Here is a 20,686-nt window from a genome sequence, read left to right on the forward strand (position 1 = left end):
GCACATTAGGGGCACTGGGGTGGCTGCTGCTGGCATAGTAGTGACACAGTGGTGGTGGCTGCTGCTGGCACATTAGGGGCACTGGGGTGGCTGCTGCTGGCACATTAGGGGCACTGGGGTGGCTGCTGCTGGCACATTAGGGGCACTGGGGTGGCTGCTGCTGGCACATTAGGGGCACTGGGGTGGCTGCTGCTGGCACATTAGGGGCACTGGGGTGGCTGATGCTGGCACATTAGGGGCACTGGGGTGGCTGATGCTGGCACATTAGGGGCACTGGGGTGGCTGCTGCTGGCACATTAGGGGCACTGGGGTGGCTGCTGCTGCCATAGTAGTGACACAGCGGTGGCTGCTGCTGCCATAGTAGTGACACAGCGGTGGCTGCTGCTGGCATAGTAGTGACACAGTGGTGGCTGCTGCTAGAACATTAGGGGCACTGGGGTGGCTGATGCTGGTATAGTAGTGACACAGTGGTGGCTGCTGCTGGCACATTAGGGGCACTGGGGTGGCTGCTGTTGGCACATTAGGGGCACTGGGGTGGCTGCTGCTGGCACATTAGGGGCACTGGGGTGGCTGCTGCTGGCACATTAGGGGCACTGGGGTGGCTGATGCTGGCACATTAGGGGCACTGGGGTGGCTGATGCTGGCACATTAGGGGCACTGGGGTGGCTGCTGCTGCCATAGTAGTGACACAGCGGTGGCTGCTGCTGGCATAGTAGTGACACAGTGGTGGTGGCTGCTGCTGGCACATTAGGGGCACTGGGGTGGCTGCTGCTGGCACATTAGGGGCACTGGGGTGGCTGCTGCTGGCACATTAGGGGCACTGGGGTGGCTGCTGCTGGCATAGTAGTGACACAGTGGTGGCTGCTGCTAGCACATTAGGGGCACAACGGTGGCTGCTGCTGGCACATTAGGGGCGCTGGGGTGGCTGCTGCTGGCACAGTAGTGACACAGCGGTCGCTGCTGCTGGCACATTAGGGGCACTGGGGTGGCTGCTGCTGGCACATTAGTGACACAGTGGTGGCTGCTACTGGCACATTAGGGGCACTGGGGTGGCTGCTGCTGGCACATTAGTGACACAGTGGTGGCTGCTGCTGGCACATTAGGGGCACTGGGGTGGCTGCTGCTGGCACATTAGGGGCACAGCGGTGGCTGCTGCTGGCATAGTAGTGACACAGTCGTGGCTGCTGCTGGCACATTAGGGGCACTGGGGTGGCTGCTGCTGGCACATTAGGGGCACTGGGGTGGCTGATGCTGGCACATTAGGGCACTGGGGTGGCTGCTGCTGGCACATTAGGGGCACTGGGGTGGCTGCTGCTGGCACATTAGGGGCACTGAGGTGGCTGCTGCTGGCACATTAGGGGCACTGGGGTGGCTGCTGCTGGCATAGTAGTGACACAGTGGTGGTGGCTGCTGCTGGCACATTAGGGGCACTGGGGTGGCTGCTGCTAGCACATTAGGGGCACTGGGGTGGCTGCTGCTGGCACATTAGTGACACAGTGGTGGCTGCTGCTGGCACATTAGGGGCACAGCGGTGGCTGCTGCTGGCACATTAGGGGCACTGGGGTGGCTGATGCTGGCACATTAGGGGCACTGAGGTGGCTGCTGCTGGCACATTAGGGGCACAGTGATGGCTGCTGCTGGCACATTAGGGGCACTGGGGTGGCTGCTGCTGGCACATTAGTGACACAGTGGTGGCTGCTGCTGGCACATTAGGGGCACAACGGTGGCTGCTGCTGGCACATTAGGGGCACTGGGGTGGCTGATGCTGGCACATTAGGGGCACTGAGGTGGCTGCTGCTGGCATAGTAGTGACACAGTGGTGGCTGCTGCTAGAACATTAGGGGCACTGGGGTGGCTGATGCTGGTATAGTAGTGACACAGTGGTGGCTGCTGCTGGTACATTAGGGGCACTGGGGTGGCTGCTGCTGGCACATTAGGGGCACTGGGGTGGCTGCTGTTGGCACATTAGGGGCACTGGGGTGGCTGCTGCTGGCACATTAGGGGCACTGGGGTGGCTGCTGCTGGCACATTAGGGGCACTGGGGTGGCTGCTGCTGGCACATTAGGGGCACTGGGGTGGCTGCTGCTGGCACATAAGGGGTACAGTGGTGGCTACATCTGGCAAATTAGGGATACTGTGATGTGACTGATGTGTTAGTAAGGCTGTATGATAAAAAAGATAGAGGGGTCTACATGTGCCAGCCAGAGTATAAGATGACAGAGGTACACAAGGACTGTCAGCAATGATGTACATCAGACAGCGGTACAGAGGTGTCTCTATATGTCAGAAACTGTGTTTGATGACAGGCTGGGAGAGATGGGGAAGGGGGGGGGTTATGATGGTGAATGTCAGTTCGACCACCACAGTGACAGACATGCACAGTACACATAGTGCTCACATTAGGCGGGATATAGTATCCATGTGTCAGTAATTGTGTTTGATGACAGGCTGGGAGGGATGGGGCAGGGTGGGGGTTATGATGGTGAATGTCAGTTCGACCACCACAGTGACAGACATGCACAGTACACATAGTGCTCACATTAGGCAGGATATAGTATCCATGTGTCAGTATTTGTGTTTGATGACGGGATGGGAGGGATGGGGGGGGTGGGGGGTTATGATGGAGAATGTCAGTTAGACCACCACAGTGACTGACAGGCACAGTACACATAGTGCTCACATTAGGAAGGATATAGTATCCATGTGTCAGTATTTGTGTTTGATGACAGGCTGGGGGGGAGGGGTGGTTATGATGGAGAATGTCAGTTAGACCACCACAGTGACTGACAGGCACAGTACACATAGTGCTCACATTAGGCAGGATATAGTATCCATGTGTCAGTACTTGTGTTTGATGACAGGCTGGGAGGGATGGGGGGTTATGATGGTGAATGTCAGTTAGACCACCACAGTGACAGACATGCACAGTACACATAGTGCTCACATTAGGCAGGATATAGTATCCATGTGTCAGTACTTGTGTTTGATGACAGGCTGGGAGAGATGGGGGGGGGGGGGGAGTATGATAGTGAATGTCAGTTAGACCACCACAGTGACTGACAGGCACAGTACACATAGTACTCACGTTATGTGGTCTATATTGCTGAAGTGATGCACAGGCAGCAGAGGGCACCCCCGGCTCCTTCCCTGAGGGAATCATTGCATCCAGGGCTGGTTAAAGTAACAATTGGGCCCTAGGGCAAGATTAGCCTGGGGGCCCCCCAACAGACACCACCCCGACCAAAAAGCGTCATTAGAGGCCCTTTGTTGCAGCCAAATCTCCCTCCTGGGCCCCTGAGCTGGCTGCTGACCCTCCCCCAATCACCTCCCAACTTAACAGACTCTGCAGAGTCCCTGGGGAGCAACAGTTAAGATGGGAAGGGACACCTTGGGGGCCCCTACAGGCTCTGGGGCCCTGGGGCAATCGCCCATTTTTTTCTATGGTGGCTCCGGCCCTGATTGCATCACAGTAACTGTTAGGCATGATTTAAAAAAATAGTTTACTTATTTATTTAAGTATTTATATAGCGCCAACATATTACGCAGCGCTGTACAGGGTATATATTGTCTCTTCACTAACTGTCCCTCAGAGGGGCTCACAATCTAGTTCCTGTCATATGTCTATGCATGTATCATAGTCTAGGGCCAATTTAGGGGGAAGACAATGAACTTATCTGTATGTTTTTGGAATGTGGGAGGAAACCGGAGTGCCCAGAGGAAACCCACGCAGACACGGGGAGAACATACAAACTCCTTGCAGATGTTGACCTTGCTGGGATTCGAACCGGGAACCCAGTGTTGCAAGGCTAACCACTATGCCACCGTGCTGCCCCAAGTTCCGTATATCTCTATTTAAAGGGAAGGTTCAGGCAGCGCTTAAAAAAAATAAATATCCAAATCCACTTACCTGGGGCATCCTCCAGCCCGTGGCAGCCAGGCTGTGCCCTCAGCGCCGCTTCGCAGGCTCCCGGTGGCGAGCCCGACCTGGCGAGGCCGGCTGCCAGGTCGGGCTTCTTCTGCGCTCCACAATGCGTGTCATTGGTGTGCGTTGACGTCATCCGACGTCCTCCGGGCTGGACTGCCCTAGGTAAGTGGATTTGGATATATTTTTTTTTAGCGCTGCTAATAAGGCACTGGCAAAGTGAAAAAATATTCTCACTTTTAAATTATTGTGATTTATATATCCTCTTGTCCCCAGCTCCTAACTCGTACGCAGAGCCGCAAGAGAAGTAGCAGTGAATGCTGGGCGGCTTTTTTTCCCCCTCTACTACTCCCCGTGCCTCCCCTTCATTGAATATTCCTCCCCTTCTGCTGTAGTGCAGCCTAATTGGCTGCTTCCTCTGCCCCTCACATTTTCCCCAGCCACGCCTCTGCTTGTATTGGCAATACAGAGACGTCCCTGTCACCGACGTCATCTGTAGTTGCCGAAGGAGTGCACAGGAGGCTGCTTGTGGCGGCGATCAGAAGACAGGAGGACGGCGGAGCGCGGATCCAAGACCCGGAGGAGGGAAGACCCCATACGGACGGACAGAAGACCGGCGGAGGGGGAACCCCATCACATTGCTAGCTGAGGCTGCTGAAAGAAGGAGAGGAACGACGTGTGGTAATGTATTGTTGTTGTTTTTTATTACACGCACCACCGCTGCGCATCTCTGCAAACTAAGGGGGCAGTCCTATACCGGGGCAGACCTATAAGTATTATACTGGGGGCAGATATAGACCTGTACTGGACGAAAAACCAATACTGGGGGCAGAGCTGTATACCTACACTGGGAGCAACTGTATACCTACGCTGGGAGCAACCATATACCTACGCTGGGGGCAGCCGCATACCTGTACTGGGGTACGATCTATACCTATACTGGGGTACCTATAGGTATAGGTCTGCCCCCAGTATAGGTATAGGTCTGCATCTGCCCCCAGTATAGCTATAGGTCTGCATCTGCCCCCAGTATAGCTATAGGTCTGCATCTGGCCCCAGTATAGCTATAGGTCTGACCCCAGTATAGATCTTCACCCAGTACAGATATATGTCTGCCCCATTAGTTTGCAGAGATGCGCAGCGGTGGTGCGTGTAATAAAAAAAATAATACATTACCACTCGTCGCTCTTCTTCCTCTTTCAGCAGCCTCAGCAAGCAATGCGATGGGGTTCCCCTCTACCGGTCTTCCGTCCGTCCGCAAGGGGTCTCCCCTCCTCCGGGACTGGGATCTGCGCTTCTGGTCGCTGACGCAAGCAGCCTCCAGTGCACTCCTTCGACAACTACAGATGACTTTGGTGACAGGGACGTCTCTGTATTGCCAACCATAGGACAGTACATGCAGCCTCCTGCATCTCCGTAGGACAATACATGAAACCCCCTGCCTCCTCCCCTCTCCATAGCACAGTATATACAGTCTCCTGCCTCCCCATAGGACAGTACATGCAGCCTCCTGCCTCTCCCCATCTCCATAGGACAATACATGCAGCCTCCTGCCTCTCCTTCCCTCTCCATAGGACAGTACATGCAGCCTCCTGCCTCTCCATAGGACAGTACATGCACCCTCCTGCCTCTCCATAGGACAGTGCATGCAGTTTCCTGCCTCTCCATAGGACAGTACATGCACCCTCCTGCCTCTCCTCCCCTCTCCATAGCACAGTACATGCAGCCTCCTCCCCTCTCCATAAGACACTACATGCAGCCTCCTGTCTCTCCCCCTCTCTATAGGACAGTACATGCACCCTCCTACCTCTCCACCCCTCTCCATAGGACTGTACATGCAGTCGCCTGCCTCTCCTCCCCTCTCCATAGGACAGTACATGCACCCTCCTGCCTCTCCTCCCCTCTCCATAGGACAGTACATGCACCCTCCTGCCTCTCTTCCCCTCTCCATAGGACAGTACATGCACCCTCCTGCCTCTCCCCCTCTCCATAGGACAGTACATGCACCCTCCTGCCTCTCCACCCCTCTCCATAGGACAGTACATGCAGCCTCCTGCCTCTCCCTGTCTCTATAGGACAGTACATGCAGCCTCCTGCCTCTCTTCCCCTCTCCATAGGACAGTACATGCACCCTCCTGCTTCTCCTCCCCTCTCCATAGGACAGTACATGCACCCTCCTGCCTCTCCATAGGACAGTACATGCACCCTCCTGCCTCTCTCCCCCTCTCTATAGGACAGTACATGCAGCCTCCTGCCTCTCTTCCCCTCTCCATAGGACAGTACATGCATCCTTCTGCTTCTCCTCCCCTCTCCATAGGACAGTACATGCACCCTCCTGCCTCTCCTCCCCTCTCCATAGGACAGTACATGCACCATCCTGCCTCTCCTCCCCTCTCCATAGGACAGTACATGCACCCTCCTGTCTCTCCTCCCCTTTCCATAGCACAGTACATGCAGCCTCAGCCTCCTGCCCCTCCTCCCCTCTCCATAGGACAGTACATGCAGCCTCCTGCCTCTCCCCCTCTCCATAGGACAGTACATGCACCCTCCTGCCTCTCCCCCTCTCCATAGGACAGTACATGCACCCTCCTGCCTCTCCACCCCTCTCCATAGGACAGTACATGCAGCCTCCTGCTTCTCCCCCTCTCTATAGGACAGCACATGCACCCTCCTGCCTCTCATCCCCTCTCCATAGGACAGTACATGCACCCTCCTGCCTCTCCTCCCCTCTTTATAGGACAGTACATGCACTCTCCTGCCTCTCCTCCCCGATCCATAGGACAGTACATGCGCCCTCCTGCCTCTCCTCCCCTCTCCATAGGACAGTACATGCACCCTCCTGCCTCTCCTCCCCTCTCCATAGCACAGTACATGCAGCCTCCTGCCCCTCCTCCCCTCTCCATAGGACAGTACATGCAGCCTCCTGCCTCTCCCCCTCTCCATAGGACAGTACATGCAGCCTCCTGCCTCTCCTCCCCTCTCCATAGGACAGTACATGCAGCCTCCTGCCTCTCTTCCCCTCTCCATAGGACAGTACATGCAGCCTCCTGCCTCTCCCCCTCTCCATAGGACAGTACATGCACCCTCCTGCCTCTCTTCCCCTCTCCATAGGACAGTACATGCAGCCTCCCGCCTCTCCCCCTCTTCTTAAGACAGTACATGCAGCCTCCTGCCTCTCTTCCTCTCTCCATAGGACAGTACATGCACCCTCCTGCCTCTCTTCCCCTCTCCATAGGACAGTACATGCACCCTCCTGCCTCCCCACCCCTCTCCATAGCACACTACATGCACCCTCCTGCCTCTCCTCCCCTCTTTATAGGACAGTACATGCACCCTCCTGCCTCTCCTCCCCTCTCCATAGGACAGTACATGCAGCCTCTTGCCTCTCCCCCTCTCTATAGGACAGTACATGCACCCTCCTGCCTCTCCCCCTCTGCTTAGGACAGTACATGCAGCCTCCTGCCCCTCCTCCCCTCTCCATAGGACAGTACATGCAGCCTCCTGCCTCTCCTCCTCTCCATAGGACAGTACATGCAGCCTCCTGCCTCTCCTCCCCTCTCCATAGGACAGTACATGCAGCCTCCTGCCTCTCTTCCCCTCTCCATAGGACAGTACATGCAGCCTCCTGCCTCTCCCCCTCTCCATAGGACAGTACATGCACCCTCCTGCCTCTCTTCCCCTCTCCATAGGACAGTACATGCAGTCTCCTGCCTCTCCCCCTCTCCATAGGACAGTACATGCACCCTCCTGCCTCTCTTCCCCTCTCCATAGGACAGTACATGCAGCCTCCTGCCTCTCCCCCTCTCCATAGGACAGTACATGCACCCTCCTGCCTCTCTTCCCCTCTCCATAGGATAGTACATGTAGCCTCCTGCCTCTCCCCCTCTTCTTAGGACATTACATGCACCCTCCTGCCTCTCCACCCCTCTCCATAGGACAGTACATGCAGCCTCCTGCCTCTCCCCCTCTCCATAGGACAGTCATGCACCCTCCTGCCTCCCCATAGGACAGTACATGCAGTCACCTGCCTCTCCCCCTCTCCATAGGACAGTACATGCAGCATCCTGCCTCTCCTTCCCTCTCCATAGCACAGTACATGCAGCCTCCTGCATCTCCCCCTCTCCATAGGACAGTACATGCACCCTCCTTCCTCTCCCCCTCTCCATAGGACAGTACATGCACCCTCCTGCCTCTCCCCCTCTCCATAGGACAGTACATGCACCCTCCTGCCTCTCCTCCCCTCTCCATAGGACAGTACATGCACCCTCCTGCCTCTCCTCCCCTCTCCATAGGACAGTACATGCACCCTCCTGCCTCTCCACCCCTCTCCATAGGACAGTACATGCAGTCGCCTGCCTCTCCTTCCCTCTCCATCCTGCCTCTCCATAGGACAGTACATGCAGTCACCTGCCTCTGCTCCCCTCTCTATAGGACAGTACATGCACCCTCCTGCCTCTCTTCCCCTCTTTAGGACAGTACATGCAGCCTCCTGCCTCTCCTCCCCGATCCATAGGACAGTACATGCACCCTCCTGCCTCTCCACCCCTCTCCATAGGACAGTACATGCAGCGTCCTGCCTTTCTTCCCCTCTCCATAGGACAGTACATGCAGCCTCCTACCTCTCCCCCTCTCCATAGGACAGTACATGCACCCTCCTGCCTCTCTTCCCCTCTCCATAGGACAGTACATGCAGCCTCCTGCCTCTCCCCCTCTCCATAGGACAGTACATGCACCCTCCTGCCTCTCTTCCCCTCTCCATAGGACAGTACATGCAGACTCCTGCCTCTCCCCCTCTCCATAGGACAGTACATGCACCCTCCTGCCTCTCCACCCCTCTCCATTGGACAGTACATGCACCCTCCTGCCTCTCCACCCCTCTCCATAGGACAGTACATGCACCCTCCTGCCTCTCCACCCCTCCCCATAGGACAGTACATGCAGCCTCCTGCCTCTCCCCCTCTCCATAGGACAGTACATGCACCCTCCTGCCTCTCCACCCCTCCCCATAGGACAGTACATGCAGCCTCCTGCCTCTCCTCCGCTCGACATAGGACAGTACATGGCTAGGTACACACCATACATTTGTCTGGCCGATTTACCTGCTAGTTCGATTATTTTCAATGTGTTCCATCTGAACTAAAAAAAAAAGTTTTTCAAAGCAATTTTTCTGATGAAATTGTGTTCACTTCTATGAAAAACAAACGGCAAAACCATTGAAAATCAGAACAAGTTGGTAATAATTGACCTGGCTGGTAAATCTGCCTAAGGGTGGCCATACATGGTACTATTTTTAATTTTTTTTGATTAGATAATTTAGTTCGATTATTCCGTTAGATCGAATATAAAGATTTTTCCAGCATGTCCGATCTGATTTTTCGCGAAAAAACGGGATAATCGTTTGAATTTCTTAATTGAAAAAAAAAAAAAATTTCAACTCTCATTCGATTCAATCATTTAGATCGAATAAACGGGATAATCGAACGTTTTTATTGTACCATGTATGTACCATATTGCTGGACATACACGGCACGTTTATGCGCTGGAATCGAGCCACTGGCTAGATGCTGGCGCATCCCTGCTCGTTCGCGCGGATCGATTCCCGCTCGTCCCCGCGGGCAATGCTTATTAGCGGTTCGTTTTCTGCATTGTCCGCCCGCGGGGATCAAGCACGGTATCGACCCGCTGCGGTGATCGGGCAGGTTGAATATTATCAATCGAGCCATCAGCGGCTCGATTGATAATATAAAATGCGCCGTGTATGCCCAGCATAAGAATTGTATGGTGTGTAGCTACTAGCTAGCATTTAGAATGCATGGAAGGAGGCTCTCTGCTGGAGGCTGGCGCAATTATAGTGGTTGACATAGGAGCTATTTTACACAGATACGCCCATGACAAACTGCAACAATATAAGTGTGCAGAGGAGTTGTGACATGACATGTTTGGTCTGTCTATCATTAGCCAGTAACTGCTCATGCTGTCACACACCTCTAAAGAGGATTCAGTGTGCATGAAAAGTAACGTGTAACGAAGGATGAAACCAAGTGCAGTCTTTAGGCTATGTCACTGCTGCAAAAACGTATATGCAGACAGGATTTCAGTAAGTTGGGAAATCACTTATCCTCTTTAGCAGTTTTTGACATCCTGTCCTCAGACATAAACAAGCTCCGCAGAGTCGCACATTGATGATGTATGAGAAGCCATACCTTGGTGGGAGTGTCTGAGGGCTGGGAAAAAGGAGTGCTAATGCATACTAAATCAGAAGGAAGAGGGCAAACAGTAAGGGAGGATATGACATCACAATTGGCTTCACACACAGTCATCCTAAAATGGAACCTCCCAGGAATAGAAATCTCTTTATTAACTATATATAACTGCTGCAAAGCAAAACATGGACAGTGCAATGCATATGTTATGTAAGTACAGCAAGTATTTATATACTTATATATGTGGGGGGGGGGGGGGTTTCCGGAGACCCTATGCCTAACAGCTCCTCGTTAACTCGGAAGCTGCCAGCAACATTTCTAAAAAGCTACAGTCCAGTCTGTAGTAGTGATGGGTCGTTCACGAACGAGCCGGCTCTAAGAGCCGGCTCTTTGCTGTGAACGACAAGAGCCGGCTCTCAGTTTTGAAAGAGCCGATGCCTCAGCCGCCCCACACAGCTCTGATTTTCTGTGTAATAAAGGGCGCTGAGGCATGCTGGGAGATGTAGTCCTGTAGTTGCAGCTTGTAGGAGTGTATGGGGCAGGCCAGAGCAGTAGCAGGAGGGATTTCCGCAGTCAGCGAAGCAGTCTGGAGTTGTCACGGAGATGGGGGCGGGGCTTTTCCTCCGATTCTGAGTGGTGTCCAGTGATATTTAATGAAGAGCCGAAAGAGCCGGCTCTTTAATGGGAGCCGATTCAGAAGAGCCGATTCTCCGAGAAGAGCCGGAATTCCCATCACTAGTCTGTAGGATTTATCCCAGGAAACAAAGCTGCAGCCATCATTCCAGTCACCAGTGACCTCCTCCACCTCACAGAAAGTACTGTGCAGCCAGCCAATACAACATGACAAGAAGCACAATACAGGAAGCACTATGCAGCCAGCCTGTGGAGCTCAGGGGATAAGCCTCCAGGGGACATGTCACGTGATGCAGTGTAATTCTACACGATTTTGATACCGAGCATGCGCGGCAGAGTAATCCTTAGGGCAGCGTGATCAGACACAACACCGGCATGCGCACGCCAGTCACTCACATAACATCCTCCTGTTTCACACACTCATCCTTCCATTCTCTCTGGCTGCTTGCAAGAGATTACCACATGTGGGGGCGGGGCCAATATGGAGGGAAAAAGAAACTGGCGACATCATTGGCCAATGGGAGGGACAAAGGCTGAGGCTAGGCTGCGGTGATTGGTTTAGCAGGGCTGAGGGGCGGGACTGTCTTGTCTGCAGGCTTATTTATGGGCATTGCAGCGATTCATACAGAAATCCCAGACACAAAAAAGTAACACTATTTATAGAAAGTTTGTTAATTAACAGACGGTAGGCAATGTTTTGTGGGCGGGGTTTGGTGCTTACATCATCATCTAGCTCGACCTGCAGCTATCCTTATGGGCTGAGGCTGAGCCTGTCACATGAAACCCCGCCCCTGACCAATCACTGGCAGGGGGTGTGGATTTGATATGAAAAGGTGGGAGCTTTGAGTAGTACTTCTCTACTGTGCATGGGTATCAGCTGATCTAGTCTGGTGTGGAGCGTTCACAGCCTACCTACCTACCTACCTCCCTCCCTCCATTCATTCTGCCTGCCTTCCTTTGCTTCTTCCACCAGGACCAGCAGCAGAAGCAGCCTCATGTCTCCTTCACCAGGGCCAGCAGCAGAAGCCAGCCTCCTGCCCCAGCTGTCTTCACAGTAAGTAGCTGAGCTCACTCACTTGCTTTAAAGGGAAACTTAACTGAGAGGGATATGGATGTTTTCTTTTAAACAATACCAGTTGCCTGGCAGTCCTGCTGATCTTTGGCTGCAGTAGTGTCTGAATCACACACCTGAAACAAGCATGCAGCTAATCCAATCTGACTTCAGTCAGAGCACCTGATCTGCATGCTTGTTGAGGGGCTGTGGCTAACAGTATTAGAGATACCGAATCATCAGGAGAGTCAGGAAACTGGTATTATTTTAAAAGAAATAAATCCATATCCTTATTAGTTTAGGTTCCCTTTTAAACAATACCAGTTTCTTGGCTATCCTGCTTATCCTCTGCCTGTAATCTTTTTAGCTATTGACCCTGAACAAGCATGCAGCATATCTGGTGTTTCACTTCTGACAAGATTATCTGATGCTTGTTTCTGGTGTGATTCAGTCAGACAGTCACTACTGCAACCAAATTGATCAGCTGTATAGCAAAGCAAATGGTATTGTTTAAAGGGAAAATACTTTTTGCAGCCTCCATATCGCTTGTTGCAGTTGTCCTTTTAAATGATAGATGAGGCAAAGCCAAGGTGAGCGGGATATGGAGGCTGACCTGCTTATTTCCTTTTAAATAATGCCCATTGCCTGGCTGTCCTGCTGTCTGTGATGCCATCCTGATATGGTCCTGACAGTTTGCTGTCTGTGATCCTCATTGCATTGAGGGAAATAATGGCTTCCTATTGCTGAGCAAGCACTATCTCCCTCTGTGCATAGAACTCTCTAACATTCCATACAGATTACCTGGCAGAACTAAAGCCTCCAGTGATAAATTTCAGAATAAAAGACTAAATATTCTATAATAAATGAATGTTGTAAACAATAAGCAATTTTATTCATTTGTCGTTTTTACAGTTCATTTAAATCAGTTTAGCTTTACTTACCAGGAGCCTCCTTCAGTGCTGAAAGTCTGTGTAGTCCTCCCTGCAGTTCTGCGGTCACCCATTCTTCTGTTGTCCCCTCCGTAGCGGTGGCTTTTGTGCAAGCACGGGTATGTTTGTGATGCTTGTGCTGCCTTGCCTGGAAGCATTCTATGCAGCAGGGCTGTGGAGTAGGTACAAAAATCTTCCGACTCCAAATCCGACTCCGTCTCCTCAGTTTCTGAAACCACAACTCCAACTCCGGGTACCCAAAATTGCTCAGACTCCGACTCCTTAGTCTAATACTTAACAGGGCTGTGGATTTTGTACAAAAATCATGAGACACCGACTCCTCAGTTTCTGAAACCATGACTCCAACTCCGGGTGCCCAAAATTGCCTCGACTCCGACTCTAACTCCGACTCCACAACCCTGCTATGCAGTACTATTGCGCAGAACACTCCTGGCCACAAGCGTGATCATGAGCGGTGCAAGCACCAATGCATGCGCAGAAGCCGCTGACCCATACAAAGTGGATGAATGGGTGACAGCAGAACTGCGGCGAGGGACACAGACTTCTCGGGGCTGCAGGAAGTCCCAGGTAAATAAAGCTACACTGATTTCATTTGCCTCATGTTACCTTCACGTGCACCTGTATCATTTTTTTATTGTTTGCCAAATTGAACCTCCCCATAAAGGGAGGTTTGGAACTCAGTATGCTGATGGGGGTTAGGGGAGCACAATTTCTTACCTGTAGTACTGTTCATGTAGCCCCTTGTCCCTGTGATGGTTGGCAGCTGTAGCTGGCCGCACCTAAAATAATTATGCTGTAGAGTGTGCTCCTAGCCGCAATGCATACTACAGCTCCCAGTATATATTGCCGCTTGCATCTCCTGGCAGGCATTGTGGCCGGGACTGTGTTTTTACAGTAGGATTCTGGTTGGTTGGGATAGTGAACATCACAGGGAATGGGGGCTTTATGAGTAGCCCCCAGTAGGTAAGCAATGGTGTAACCCCTGGCCTCCCAACAGCATACGGAGTTGCAAACCTCACTTATGGTGGGGTTCATTAAAAAAACATTTTTTTTTTCTTCTGTACTGATGCTCGGTGTACTTTCAAGTATACAAGCATTTATACTTGGGGCTTCCTCTAGCCCCTTGAAGCTTGTGGGCTCCCTCGCTGACCTGGGCTGCTTTGTTCCTCTGCTGCACCCCAATGCCCCCCCCCCCCATGGTGCTTCTGTGGCCAGTAGCACACTACCTGCTCAGAATGCTCCTAGCCACAGGAGTATGATCAAGTATGTGCATGGCTGCAGATTTCCAGCACACCCAGACTACCGAGCTAGACAGTGGAAAAATGGGCGGTACTGGGAGGATGATGAGGAAGTACTCAGGTAAGTATAAATGCTTGTAGTTCTTTGGTTTTCTTTAGGCCTCTTTCAGACAGGAGGCTGAACTATGCACTTTTTGGGTAGTTCAGTCTCCCATCTGCTGCCTGTCAGTGCATTTCATGTGCAATTTAAACACAGAATTGCTGCGGTTCTTAGATGACGTTTGTCAAGCGCTAACATGCAGTGGTGTTACGCAGCAGAGCACCGTGACATGTCGAGTCTGAGCATGGCTGTGGCCACTCTTAGATCTGACTCCAGTGCTGATACCGAGGCGCTAACAGGTGCCCAGCTGGTGCTGGAGAGCAACTGACAGGCAGTGAATTAAACGCCTGTCTGAAAGGGCTGTTTATGGTATTTCTGTGGGGGAACACAACTGCCGCTATTTAGTGGTAAACCGCTGCAGAGGGGCTCCTGATCTTCCAGGACCCTAACAACTCCCTTGGTCAATGAAATGGTAACCATTCTCTGATGTCAATTTTATGCTAATTGTATGCAATGTTTGCTGCTTAGAATCGGAACAATAAAATATAGCCAGTTTTTGTTGAAGAGCCCCTGACTAGGGATCGATCATCAATGATAAGCAAATAATTCCAAGCTGGTACACGATTATGCAAGTTTTACATACAAATGTATGAAGCTTGAAAATGGACCATGACCTTTGCAGAATTCATTTGTCCAATTTCCAAGCTGCATATATTTGCATATAAAATTGCATGATTCTGCTTTAACTTGATAGTATTTGCATCTCATTGCAACCCTCCCTACTACTGCATTGTGGGAGTTCCTGTTCCCTGCACACTGGTGGGTGGGCTCCTTAGCTCAGCCTGTAAGCTGTTTTCTGACCACAGACCATCAGTCTGTCAGTGTGTAAGCATGCAACTTCTCCCTGTGTGCATATACTGCAGACAGCGGTGGACGGTCAAGCGGAACACATTTGTGCTCGCGTTGCGGGGGGGGGGAGGGAGAGCGCCTGTAGCTTAGCTCCCATTCTTGGGCGGCTTTTTTACTAGGGATGAGCAGGCAAAATTCTGTAACTTGATTTTGTATTCCCCCCCCCCCCCCCCTCAAATACCAGTTGCTTGGCAGAGCTGCTAATTAGGGGTGGTCAATCAGATGCAAATCAGTTTGCGTTGGTGCAGTGTTTGTTTTACCCCTGTAATATCTATATCTGTTTTTCACAAACTCTTGAGCTGTGTACTCAGCAAGCAGTTACCAGGCAGCAGCAAGCAGTTACCAGGCAGCAGCAAGCAGTTACCAGGCAGCAGCAAGCGGCATTTCACTGCCTGTAAACAGTTCGTGGAAAAGAGGCCTAAATAAACCTTTAAAGGGATACTTAAGGGCTGGTTCAGACGGGCGTTTTTGTGGCGTTTAACGCAGCGTTTCAGACGCAGTGTTTTTTGGGATCTACTGCCATCCCATGCAAGTGAATGGGAGCGTTTAGAGCTGGCTTTTGCAGGCTTTCATGAAAGCCTGGCAGTAGATCCCAGCGTTGCGTCTAGTCTCAAAAGCAACATGCTGCTTTCAGAGGCAGTAAACGCGAGGAAACAATAGCAGAGACCAGAACTGCTAGCCTTGAACGCTTTTCAAAAGCTAGCTTTTAAACGCTGGCGTTTGAACGCAATGCCAAGCAAAAGCTCAGCAGACGCCCGTGTGAACCAGGCCTAAGTCTAAAAAAGAAAATTATTTTTACTCACCTGGGGCATCCCTCAGCACCCTGAAGCTGTATGGTGCCCTAGCAGCCGCGCTCCGATCCTTCTGTCCCCGCCGGCGGCTACTTCCGGGTTTGGCGACAGCCGCCGACAGGCTGGGAACGCGAGTGATTCTCCGCGTTCCCAGCCGCTATATCACCCTCTATGCTGCTATAGCATTTGGAGCGGAGATGCCGGCCGGAGTAGAGGTGGCTTCTGCGGCTCATCGCTGGAGCCTGGAAGGTAAGTGATGGCTGCCAGCTACAGGGGGGACACTTGCCACCATGGGGGGGGACACTGCCCAGCCAGCCACAGAGGGGATCCGGCTGCCCGATTACCCCCCCCCCCCCAAAACGTGCGCACCCCCTCCACCGCTAAATGCCCTGGTCCTTAAGGGGGGTTAGGCGGCCGGTCCCGAAGTGGTTAAAGACTTGCTCATCCTCTAAGTTAGATAGGGGTCTAAAACAATTTTTAATTCCTTTGGGTGCCAATGTTCCCATTTTGAGCTATATTTTGTCTCCTAGTTGCACCCCATCCAATTGGGGTAGAAATGTTTCAAGTGCGCAATTTGACATGTATTTTGGTTTGCAGTCATGTCTTGCCATAAACTAAATGTTTAAGCTACTGTACATACCTTGCATGTACTTGCATGCAAGACTTTCTGCATCATTTTTTTGATGACGTGATATGTTTATGCTGCCGCTGGCAGTCCTTGCACTTGCTTGTGATGTTTTTGGTGTGATTTGCATGCATATGTTTTATAAAAGGGAAATGTAAGGGCCCGTTTCCACTATAGCGAATCCGCATGCGGTGTCCGCATGCGGATTCGCATAGGCAATACAAGTGGATGGGACTGTTTCCACTTGTGCGTCATGCGGGAGCGTTTTGGTGTGTGGGAGAAATCTGCACGGCAGAGCTGTCAGATTTTGCGTGTGGCTGAAATGCGTGCGATTCGCCTGCAATGCTTTTAATAGGGAAATCGCATGCGTTTTTTTTTCCCGCGATTTAGCATGGAATGTAAATTTACACAGGCAGTGTTTTTAAAGAGACACTGAAGCGAACTAATTTTGCCTATTTTACCTTCTAATTTGCTTCAGTGCTCTAATGCCAAGTAATCCGCCGTGTCCCCGCCGCTAAACGAGGCCTGCAGAGCCCCCAAATCTCTCCGCAAATATCCACAACCAACTTGGTCGTGGATTTTGCTGCGCTGAGGGGCAGAGCTTCCAGCTGTAGCTCTGCCCCTCCTGACGTCAATCGCCGCAATTGACGTCAGGAGGGGCAGAGCAAAAGCTGAAAGCTCTGCCCCTTCCAGGAAATGCCAGATTGCCCACCGGGGATTTGGGGGCTCTGCAGCGCTCGTTTAGCGGCGGGGACACGGCGGATTACTTGGCATTAGAGCACTGAAACGAATTATAAGGTAAAATAGGCAAAATTAGTTCGCTTCAGTGTCTCTTTAAACAATACCAGTTGCTTGGCAGTCCTGCTGATCTCTTTGGCTGCAGTAGTGACTGAATCACACACCTGAAACAAGAATGCAGCTAATCCAGTCTGACTTCAGTCAGAGCATCTGGTCTGCATACTTGTTGAGGGGCTGTGGATAAAAGTATTAGAGACACAGGATCAGCTTGAGTGAGGCAACTGGTATTATTTTAAAAGGAAAAATCCATATCCTTATCAGTTTAGATTCTCTTTAAAGGACATCACAAGGTGAAAATAAACTGATGAGAAAAACAATTGTATCAATCCTCCTTCTCCTAATTTTGTTATCCCACAGTTATTTTATTTTATATTTTAAATCTAGTTTTTACTGTTTCATTGTCTCTGCTCAATGGCACAATCATTGAAGTATGCTAGAGCTCAGATCTATGAATTATTGACCCTTTTTATCTCTTTCCTGCTCCGGGAAGCCATTTACTGACCAGAAATTACAGCCATAAAACAAGTTCCTATCAGCGTGGGTTATGCTATATTCAACACGGAGGAAAGCTAGCACATCCAAAATCAATCTTTATTAGTTCCATTTAAAAATACGGCCAACGTTTTTGGAGCTGCGTAGGGCCCCTTTGTCGGGCTCCCTGTGACGTCATGACGTTCGTCGCCATGGCGACGGGGGAAGCCCTCAAGGATATCCCGTTCAGATCGGGACTTCCTTATGGGGAAGATGGCGGCAATCGGAGGGGCTGGGCAGAAGCGGCAGGGAGGGGGGACATGATGAGAAAAAAAAAATCAAAACGCCAGGCAGGTTAAGGAAAGGGACACACTTGTCTTAGGCCCCGTTCACACTGCACGTGTTTCCAGCCGCATTTTGGAAACGCGTGCAGGTGGCTGACACGCACGACATCAGACATTGCATAGAGTGCAATGTCTGATGTTCACACTGCATGCGTTCCGGACCTGTGCGGTCCGCGAACGCATGCTGCACGCATTTTTTGTAAAAAACGTGTGGCTGTCACATTCACTTTTCAGTGATGGGATCAGCCACGCAACGCATACAAACGCGGATGGAGTGCTTTCGTACGTGTTGCGTTTCGCACGCATGGCCATCCGCGTTTGTGACGTGAACGCGGCCTTACAGTTTTCTGAGCATGTTTTTCTGCATGCCATGTATGTTTGTATGCAGGAAAAAAGGTTGTTTTTGTTTTTTGTCTCCCCACAGCCACTAATGTAACTGTTAAAGAAAACTGCAGAATCCTCCTGCATAATTTTTTTCTTTTTTTTGCGCGCCGAAAAGCGCATTGTGCTCTATTCACAAAACCAACCTTTAATTTTTATTTTTTTTTTTGGGGGTGAAAAATGACCTCCAGTGATAATTCACTAAAAATAGTGAAAATAGTGAGTATTCACTAAAAATGTACCAAGTGTGATAAATGTTGGATAAAACGGTCAGTAATATGTACGGAAATAAAGCTTTTTTTTTTTTTTTTTTTTTTACACCACTGTAGGGCAGCCCATATACTTGCCACCCATTACACAGAGACGACCCAGAAAAGCCTGTCACATTTAAAGTGGGACCCCAACTCTCGCGCAGGACAGAATGAAAACCTATATAAATGCATGTATGTATATAATTTAGCCTGTCTAATTCCCCCTCATCTGTGAATAATCACAACAGTGATTTGAGCTCTCAGCTGTGCCAGCTGGCTGCCTCATCAGAGCAGCTAATGTGTAAACACAGAATGTTAACCCTATGTCTGCTTCCATGAAAGCAGGAAGTACATACACTGGAGCTTTTTTGTGAGATTTGTATCAGCTGTAACACGTTTTTCTTTAAAGGTTATTATGCTGTTGCTTATCTTTTAGAGCAGAGATGAATTTCCTCCTTGGCATCTATAAAATCATCTAAAAGACTGTACGTGGTGTGAAAGTGCGCCTTGAGATATTAGACACACTCGTCTTTTCTGCCTTCTATGTAAAATTGACAAACTCGAGCAAAGAAAGCGCAAAAGGCTCCATCCTGAAGGCCAAAAGCAGAGAAGTGCAAATTATCACCTACCATTTGTAGGTGATAAAACTTTTCAATTGAGAATCTCAAATTGGAGATACATTTTTGAGGTAATTACCACACTTTTACTGCATGAGGTAATTTAGGGAGAAAAAAAATGTGTGAATATTTACCACTACCTAATTTAACTCATGCGGTAACTCATTGAGAACAGACACGTATCTGGAGGCGTGCATATAGGGCAGGTGCTATAGGCGCCCTTTGTCACTCTCCTTGGGGGGCGCATCTGTGAACAAATAAATCACCCTCTCCTACTGTTAGAGTTCGCATTCTGCTGGCCGCCAGCATTGCTACCGCTATGCCGCCCGACGCACAGCTGGTAGAGTGGGAGGAGAGGAGGACTGTGTTGTGCTGTCCCATTAACCTCCCAGCTGAAGCTTCTCTCGTTGCCGTGGCAACGTCGGCGCCGCTCGCATCGTCCTCCTTTCCTGATTGGCTGCATGGACACCCAGCTGCAGCTTCTCTGGTTGCCCTGGCAACTTCGGCACTACTAACATCCCCCTACTGTCCTGATTGGCTGCATGGTGCCATGTGTTGTGTGCCGCTAAGCCTGATGGGGGTGGAAGATGATTGGAGGAGGAAAGTGTGTGTAGCTTTAGCCGGGAGTATGATGACACACAGACACGCGTACAGTGAGTGCTGCTGAGAGCCTGAGGCAGAGTATAAATCACAAGGTAATTAGAAAAGAAGTTAAGTAGTATAATACTTATTATAACAAATTATTCTGCAGCAGCAGCTGGCCAATACTTTTCCACAGTCCCACATTTGATTTTACTCAGTTTAAGTACATTTTTTTAAATTATTATTTATAAAGCCATGACATCTTCTGCAGCACTGTACAGAGTATATTGACTTGTCACTGTCGCTCAGGAGCTCACAATCTAATCCTACCATATAATTATTGTGTGGTGCATGTATTGTATCTGTAAGTTTTGGGTATATGGGAGGTAACCAGACTGCTAGGAGGAAACCCACACAAACACGGGGAGACCCTACAAACTCTGTGCAGATAGTAACCTGACTGATATACAAGCCGGGGACCACCCAGCGCTGCAAGGCAAACGTGCTAACCACTATGACACAATGCTGCCCAATTTCCCCATATTACAGCAGGCCCCTGGTTTCCCACATTTAAATTCTTACAATTTCCATCCATACTACAGCAGGCCACTGTTTTCACACATAAGTTCTTCTGGGGTTTTTCCCAGAATAACTGAAATTATGGGGGAAAGCACTGCTGTGGCCTGCTGTAGAATGGATGGAAATTTGTTAGAACTACTGAAATGTGGGAAAGCAGAGCCTGCTGTAATGTGGGAATTGCAAATGACTTTGTCATAAGATTCCTCCAGTTGAAAATTATGTTCACGTGACCTCCTTTACT

The 20,686-nt window shown here is 50.7% G+C and overlaps 1 long non-coding RNA gene across 1 annotated transcript; it reads left to right on the forward strand.

The window, feature by feature from the left end:
• Positions 1–10,237: 10,237 nt before the first annotated feature.
• Positions 10,238–18,983, forward strand: LOC137541910 (uncharacterized). The gene is made up of 3 exons (XR_011025306.1): positions 10,238–10,335; positions 11,732–11,812; positions 18,746–18,983. It is a non-coding gene; the product is annotated as an uncharacterized lncRNA (long non-coding RNA).
• Positions 18,984–20,686: the final 1,703 nt, after the last annotated feature.

This window comes from Hyperolius riggenbachi, chromosome 12 (assembly GCF_040937935.1).
Source record: "Hyperolius riggenbachi isolate aHypRig1 chromosome 12, aHypRig1.pri, whole genome shotgun sequence".
NCBI classification, from domain to species: domain Eukaryota; kingdom Metazoa; phylum Chordata; class Amphibia; order Anura; family Hyperoliidae; genus Hyperolius; species Hyperolius riggenbachi.